This window comes from Vicia villosa, linkage group LG3, assembly GCF_029867415.1.
Source record: "Vicia villosa cultivar HV-30 ecotype Madison, WI linkage group LG3, Vvil1.0, whole genome shotgun sequence".
Taxonomy (NCBI): domain Eukaryota; kingdom Viridiplantae; phylum Streptophyta; class Magnoliopsida; order Fabales; family Fabaceae; genus Vicia; species Vicia villosa.
This window is the reverse complement of record NC_081182.1, coordinates 101,580,343-101,588,053: the sequence shown is the minus strand read 5'-3', so window position 1 is coordinate 101,588,053 and position 7,711 is coordinate 101,580,343.

Sequence of the window (7,711 nt, the reverse complement as noted above, 5' to 3'; positions counted from 1 at the left end):
GTTGAATCCATCCTAAGTCCATTTGTTCTTGTAATGCAGCTTGAACTACGGCACATCCTTGATTATTCTTTGGACAAATTTCACATGTGAAGTAGTTGTGAGGTGGTACATGGCCGTACCCAGCTTGTTTAGCGTGCATCTTGACAAGATTTTCCCCTACCTGACGAATGTCGTAGATTTGAATGACGTTAGGGTGTTGATCTATCAGATTTACTGAAGGTTCTTTATGCTGCGGCAAAGGATTTGCTTGGACGTTTGGACTAGTATCTTTGAAGGATAGCATTCCGCTCTTCACTAATCGTTGGACGTCAATCTTGAAAGGGAAACAGTTCTCAATATTGTGACCTGGTGCCCCCCGATGATAGGGACAAGATTGGTCAGCCTTATACCATGGTGAGGAACTGTTTGTAGGATTTGGAGGACTTCTTGTCTGAATGAGTCCTTTTTCCAGTAATGTTGGATACAATTCCGCATACGGCATTGGTACTGGGTCAAAGGCAGGATACCTTGGATCCCGATTGTTGTAATTTGGAGGTCGAACCTGCTGCTGAGGTTGCTGCGACCTTTGTTGAATTTGTTGTTGCGAGACCTGAGGTTGATATGCTGGCGCTGAGTTAACAACCGGAGTTACTGTAGAAACCTGAGGTGAAAATCTCTTCTTTGTTTTGTGCAAGACATTGCTGACATCTTGATCCTTTTTCTTCTGGATAGAACTTCCATACTTCCTTGGACCAATAGAAGATTCTGGTTCTTTTTTCAAGCGTCCTTCCCGAACTGCTTCTTCTAAACGTACACCCTTGTTTACCATCTCGGTAAAGTCACTTGGTGCACTTGCAACCATTCGTCCGTAGTAAAATGGACTCAAAGTTTTGAGATAGATTTTTGTCATTTCTTTCTCTTCAAGTGGTGGACAAATTTGAGCAGCAACTTCACGCCATCTCTGAGCGTATTTCTTGAAGCTTTCTCTATCCTTTTGAGTCATGTCCCGGAGTTGATCTCTTTCGGGAGCCATATCCAGATTGTACTTATACTATTTGACGAAGGCCTCTCCGAGGTCTCGAAAAGTACGAATCTCTGAACTGTCCAAGTTCATGTACCATTTGAGTGAAGCACCTGTCAGGCTGTCTTGAAAATAATGAATGAGTAATTGTTGATTATCACTCTGAGTTGACATTCTTCGAGCGTACATTACGAGGTGACTTTGTGGGCCTGAATTCCCTTTGTACTTCTCGAAATCTGGTACTTTGAATTTGTGAGGAATCTTAACATTTGGAACCAGACAGAGGTCTGCAGCATTCTTCCCAAATAGATCTTGTCCTCGAAGAGTCTTGAGCTTCTTCTGCATTTGCAGAAACTGTTCTTGGAACTCGTCCAATCTTTCATACACGCCAGCGTCCTCACTGGGAGCGTGATGATATACTTGTCCTCCCTGTGGAGGAAAAGTATGCATAATGGGCTGTGGAGAAGCCATGACAGCAGATCTTGGAATCTCAGCATTCTGTTGTGCGAAACCCATTGCCGTTGCTCTTGGAACTTCAATTTCCAGAGGTTTGTAACCCTCCGGCGGTTGCATCTCCATTGTAGCTCTTGGAACTTCAGAAACTGGGGGTATGTACCCTTTTGGAATAAATTTATACGGCATGCCCCAAGGTCGGTTGGGTGGCATGGCATACGGAGGAATAGGAGTAGAAACAATCTCGGAAACCACAGTCCTTTGTGGTTCTTCTGGCGTTGGTCGATTCTGTGCAACTAACAGGGCTTCTACCATGTTATTGAGCCTTTCAACAGTACCTTTGAGAGTATTAATCTCTTCTCTGAGTTCTCCATTCTCTTGCTCAAAGTCTTCCATTCTTTTCTTGCGACTTGAACGAGTGTTGTATGGATGAGACAGCTTGAAAGTCTTGGTTCACCTCCTTCTCCTCCTCTCTTTCTGGAGAAAGGAAAGTGACTATTAGATCCGCGACAATTCTCGTGTCAGTGCGTACGATTAAAGTGATGCATGATATGCAATTAAGTTAATATTTTTCAAGGAAACACCATAATTACGTTATGAAACATCAAACTTTTATTAATTAAGCGAAAACGCCGTTTTTTTACACACTTTGAAAAAGAAATACAGAGAAACTGAGAGAAAGGACTCTAAAACTTTGACGAAGAGCCGACTTCACGTTCTAACATCTTCTTATGTTTCTTGAGTTGAGCGTTCTCTGACGTGAGCTGATCGATGATCCAGGAAGCAGGAGGGATATGATGAGAAAGTGACGTTTGTGACACTTGTCGATCGAGTACTTCAAGTAACTCATCCTTCCTTCTTAGGATGTTTTGAATCTCAACATTTTCCGTGTTGACGATTCGATACTTGTTCCTCCAAGCATTCCTTTCTTGGCATACCTTGTTTAATGCCGCTTGTAATTTTTCAACATCGGTGGAGAAAAGGTAAATTGGTTCCCTTAGGGGAATGGGTTCTTGATGCTGATATGGCATCCTGAGCTTGAATGCTCTGACGCGTACCCATTGAAGGTAAGGATCCAGGGAGATGCAAAGATGTTTTCCTAACAATCTTCTCCCTTTGCTGTGTACAAGATGTCAGGCTTGGACAATTTCCTTCTTCAGCACGTTGCTATGATCGTCGATGTTCTTGAAGAACAGACCCTCCAATTGGATGTTACTTGGTATATTTTTCATGGGATAGCCGTATTGACGACGGGCTAAAGCTGGATTGTAACTGATTCCTCCCTTAGTTCCAATAAGGGGTATGTTGGGAAAACTTCCGCAACTGAAGATGATCTTGGTTTCGTCGTTGTCAGGACTACACCACTCAATGTCCGTATGAGTGAGGGACATGATTTTATGTGACCAGTAAAGGCCATCCCTCATGCTCCAGAAAGTGCTAGACTTCGGCAGGTGCGAAACGAACCATCCGTATAACAACGGTACGCAGCATGTGATTAATCCTCCTCGCTGCAGGTTTCTTGAATGCACAGAGTGATAAGCATCCGCAAGCAAGGTTGGAACTGGATTTCCAATTAAGAAGATCTTAATTACGTTGATGTCGACGAAATCGTTAATGTTAGGGAACAAAAACAATCCGTAGATAAGCAAAGCCAAGATTTCCTCAAAAGCGCCCATATCTTGGATGCTGACGAAGTACCGAGCTTGATCAAACAGGAATTTGGAAGGCAATCCTTGAATTCCTCCTCTACTCACCATATGAGTTTTGATGTCGACTACATTCAAAGGAGTAGTTGCAGCAATGATAATGTCGTCAGGATTCTTTTCCAAACCGGAGTACAGATCTTGCGCGTACACGGGTATTCCAATCAGACGAGAGTACTCCTCCAACGTAGGCATGAGCTGATAATCTGGAAAGGTGAAGCAGTGATACGTTGGATCGTAAAACTGTACCAAGGTGGGAAGGATCCCATCCACAATGTCGGTATTGAGCAAAGGCAGAAGTTTTCCATACTTCTCCTTGAAAGCCTGGGGGTTAACCACCAGTTTTCCGAGCTTTCCCAGTTCCTCGACCTGGGGAATCTTGAAAGTGTATTTCCTAGCTCTCTTTCTTCCGTAATCCATGGTATAGATCCTTAAGTCCTTTCTCTGTTTCTCTCTTTCTATGAAGTTCAAAACGTTCGTTATTTAGTTTCCTTGAAAAACGACTCGAAAAAGACTCTTTTGTTTTTAGTTGTTATTAATTAATGATGCATGAATGCACACACAAGAGTTTTAAACAAACATGGCGTTGAAGGGTATAGTGGTCATGAAGTCAAAATGCAAACCTCGCCCCAATGGTAAACTAAGGATAAGGATTTTTGTACCTGTAGAACGGGTTCTAGGGGTCTCAGAGTTTTTGCTCAACCTTAGAGATACGTTGACTGGTATCTATAAGAGAGTTTTCTCCGAGTGTAGTTTCTGCGTGACAATTACTTCTGTAATCACCGCTCTACGTCCTAAAAAAGGCTTTAAGTGGGGTTAATGGGTTTCTAGGTCCTCCTGGTACAAATCAGTCTCGGAATGCAGTGGCGCAGTTAATCACAACCAGCCAGGCAAATCCCAAGAGTAGAATTGTGAACCAAGATTAGAGGGTCTTCACCGGGAAGACATCCTCCATCCTATCTTATGTTGCACTCAAATCCGGGTATAGGATTTCTCACCACAAGGGGGAATCAAGCCCTTTCCCGATACAGAATAAACAAAATAAACAAATATAAATGCAGCAAACACATGAAATGACACAGAGGTTAGGCAGGACCTCTCTTGTTTGAGGGGGAATTTGGCATCCCTAATTCCTCATTGGGGCTGGACCAGCAACAGGTCAACCATTGGTTTGGATGAAAAACCAAGGTTTTTAACACTTATATCCCCAGCAGAGTCGCCATTTTTCTGTGGTTGTCTTTTTTTTTACCTCCCCGTTTCACTTAGGAGGACAGCACGCTAGACCCTTCACGCGAAATTTGGAAGGAGAATGCGCCCGTGGTGGGAGGAATTTTGTTTCAGTTCTTCCTACGATATCACACGAACTTTCTTATTGTCCTACAAGTAGGAAAGGGAAAAAAAGATCTCAACTAAACCCTAGGAGTTTGCTAAGTATGGGGATTCACCTAGACTAGAAATTCTGGAGTCCGGGGGGTCGGTTATATATAGGGAAGTGTTTAAACACCCTACATATCTGTAGTACTCTATAGGAACCTTCTCTGTGTCATTGTGATTGTGTTTATTGCTAATGATTGGGAAAGTTTCTCCTTTGTGTTAGGAGAAGGAATTAAATTGATTTTAAAAGACAGACAGACAAACAAACAAACTGACTATTTTTGGTATTTTATTAGCTCGCTGAGATTCCTTGTGAACATCATGCCTACATATCCCTAATGGAAGTCAGAGCTTAATGTAGTTCGGGGAACTAACTAGGGAAATTAATTATTTTTGGTGCCTTGCTTGAAGCTCAAGGTTGAAGCTTGAATTAAATCTCTGTTTACGGTAAAGAGACATGAATTTATCTTTACAGAGAGGTATTTCTAATATTCCACCACAAACATTAAAAGAGTGACAGAATAACTGAATTCATTTCATTCAAGAGGGGACCTTACTTGTGTATGTGCAAGTATACCAGTCAAATGCCTCTTAAATGAAAGAAAAATGCTCATCCAAATTAGGGAAAGTTACCACATGTCTGGGTTTTACTGCCAGCTCATGCCTTTCAAAATCCTAAATGGGAGACTTGATTAAAATGAAATGTAATGTTTGTTTGTTTGAATGTGGTGAGATAGAGGAAAGATCTCTCTATAGAGATAAGCTATGTCTATCTACGGTATAAAAGATTTGATTTTTAACTGGCTTGTATGAGGCCCAAGCTTGAGGCTTTTTGATTAATGTATTATTTATTGACTCTGGGAGATGACTCCACTGGGGGTTAATTACAAGGAATTTTTGTATTCTGTACAAAGCCCAGAATTGAGGCTGACTCTAGCTAGGAAAAATATTATTTTCTACCTTGTACAAAGCCCAAGGTTGTGGCTGACTGAGTATGAATGACTCTAATAGGGAAAAGATCCTAGATTTTAGGAATCTTTCACACATGAAGTATGGTTTATCTGCCTTGTACAAAGCCCAAGGTTGTGGCTGCCTGAATGATGAAGGACTCACTGGGGAGACTCTATTATCTGCCTTGTACAATGCCCAAGGTTGAGGCTGACTATTAACAGGGCAGTTTTATTGTTTTGGTGCCTTGTATGAAGCCCAAGGTTGAGGCTAACTATTTTTGTTGGGTTTTGACTCTACTGAAGGATTTATTTATTAAAAGACTGATTTTTTGGAAGCTAACCCTTTCCAGGGATTTTGACTCGGCTGGTGAGTTTATCTTTTGAAAAGAATGATTTTTGGAAGTTAACCCTTTCCAGGGGTTTTATTCTTTTAAACAGGTTTTTATTAATTGACTTTGGAGGCTAACCCTTTCCAGGGGTTTTGACTCTTTTTTTGGGGAAAATTATCTCTTAAGAGAATGAAAGGAGTGATTTTGGAGGCTAACCCTTTCCAGGGGTTTTTATTAAAATGATGGCAGAAAGATTATCTAATGAGACTTCTTGTTTAAAGCCCAAGATGAAGGCTGACACTTACTGAGGATAAAAAAACATGGATCCTAGATTCTGCTAAGAAAGATTAATGAAGATAAGGGTGACAGAGACTGTCCATGCCTCTCATTCCAAAAGGTGTACTCAATGTAAAATTGAGACAAACTTAGCTTGTTTAAAGTCTGGCTTAAATTGGAAGAAACTCACCAGGGTATGTTAAGAGGTGACTAAAGACTGGTTCCTATGTTTATAAGAAACCTGGTGGGTCCTTGTATACAAGCTCAAGAGGAAGCTGGAAATGCTTTTAAGAAGCCTGTGGGTCCTTGTACAAAGCCCAAGAGGAGGCTAATCGAGGGTCATCGAGGGTCCTTGTTATAGCACAAAAGAAAGCTATGTAGTTTTGAACTTATTTTGGCTCTAAGCAAATGGGTAAGTGGTTTCACCGGGAATAATTCCCCTTGGGTGGATGTGTCCTATTTTTTTTTATTCTAAGGTTTTTGCCAAGATGTTTCACCGGGAATAATTCATCTTGGGAGTTTGAACTACAGATCTCTAATTAGGAAAGAGCCTTCACCGGGAAGACATTCTCAATCCTAGGTCATATTCCTATAATATATATATATATAGTTTAACTGTCCTAGGGTTTACACTCAAACGTAGTTCTAATATATATATATAAACAGTTCTATATTTGACAATAATTTAAATAAAGACTGTAAATTGAAAGCTTGTAAAGCATAACCTGGATGGAGTGGAGGCCTTTGAAGAAGTATGTACAAAGCCTTACCAGTAATTGATGGATAACAGTTGAATATATATATATGATAAACAGTTAATGTTTCTTTTGAAAACAGAAGAAGTGAAGATGGACATAGGTCACATAGGTATCTGAAGAGTTTCACCGGGAATAATGCCCTTCAAATACCAGAAGAATATTTTGAAAACAGAAAGAAGATTTTGTAAATACAGTTTTGAAAAACAAACTATGAAAAGAAAGAAAGTGTTGGGTCTTACACTCTAATAGAGGCCCACTGAAAGATTTACTGTTTATGAGAAACAGTTGAAAATGATTGAAATGATATAAGGTTTTGTTGTTTGAAAACCTTAATCATCCGTTTAATTGGAGACTGAAAACAGTTTTGAACATTGACAAAAGTCAACTTAATTAAGGCAAAGATGAAATCTATACCTAATTAAGACCTAAATAATTAGGGTTTTATCATAAAATTATTCACAAAGTAATTAGGTTAAAACAAAATGAAAATATATATTTTCAAAGTATTTAAGAAAACACTTAAAACATACTATTTTAAACCTAATAAGAATATATGAAATAAATAATATTTTTATGATTTTTTTGATTATTCACAAAATAGATATATTAAATGACAAGTGTGTAAAAAATGAAATTAAAATGAATTAATTTGATAGGTTAAATATTTGTTTAAAGTTGTAAAGAAATCAAATGGAAAAAGTGATAAAAAATATTGTTTTGTCACTACCAAGGCTTGAACCCACACTCCCATGGTCACCACACAAAACAAAGCCAACTGAGCTACACGCTCAGTGTGACTAAAGAGGGATTCCAATTGGTTATATATAAAACACGCGCGTTAAAATGAAAAATAAAAACAAAAGGTCTG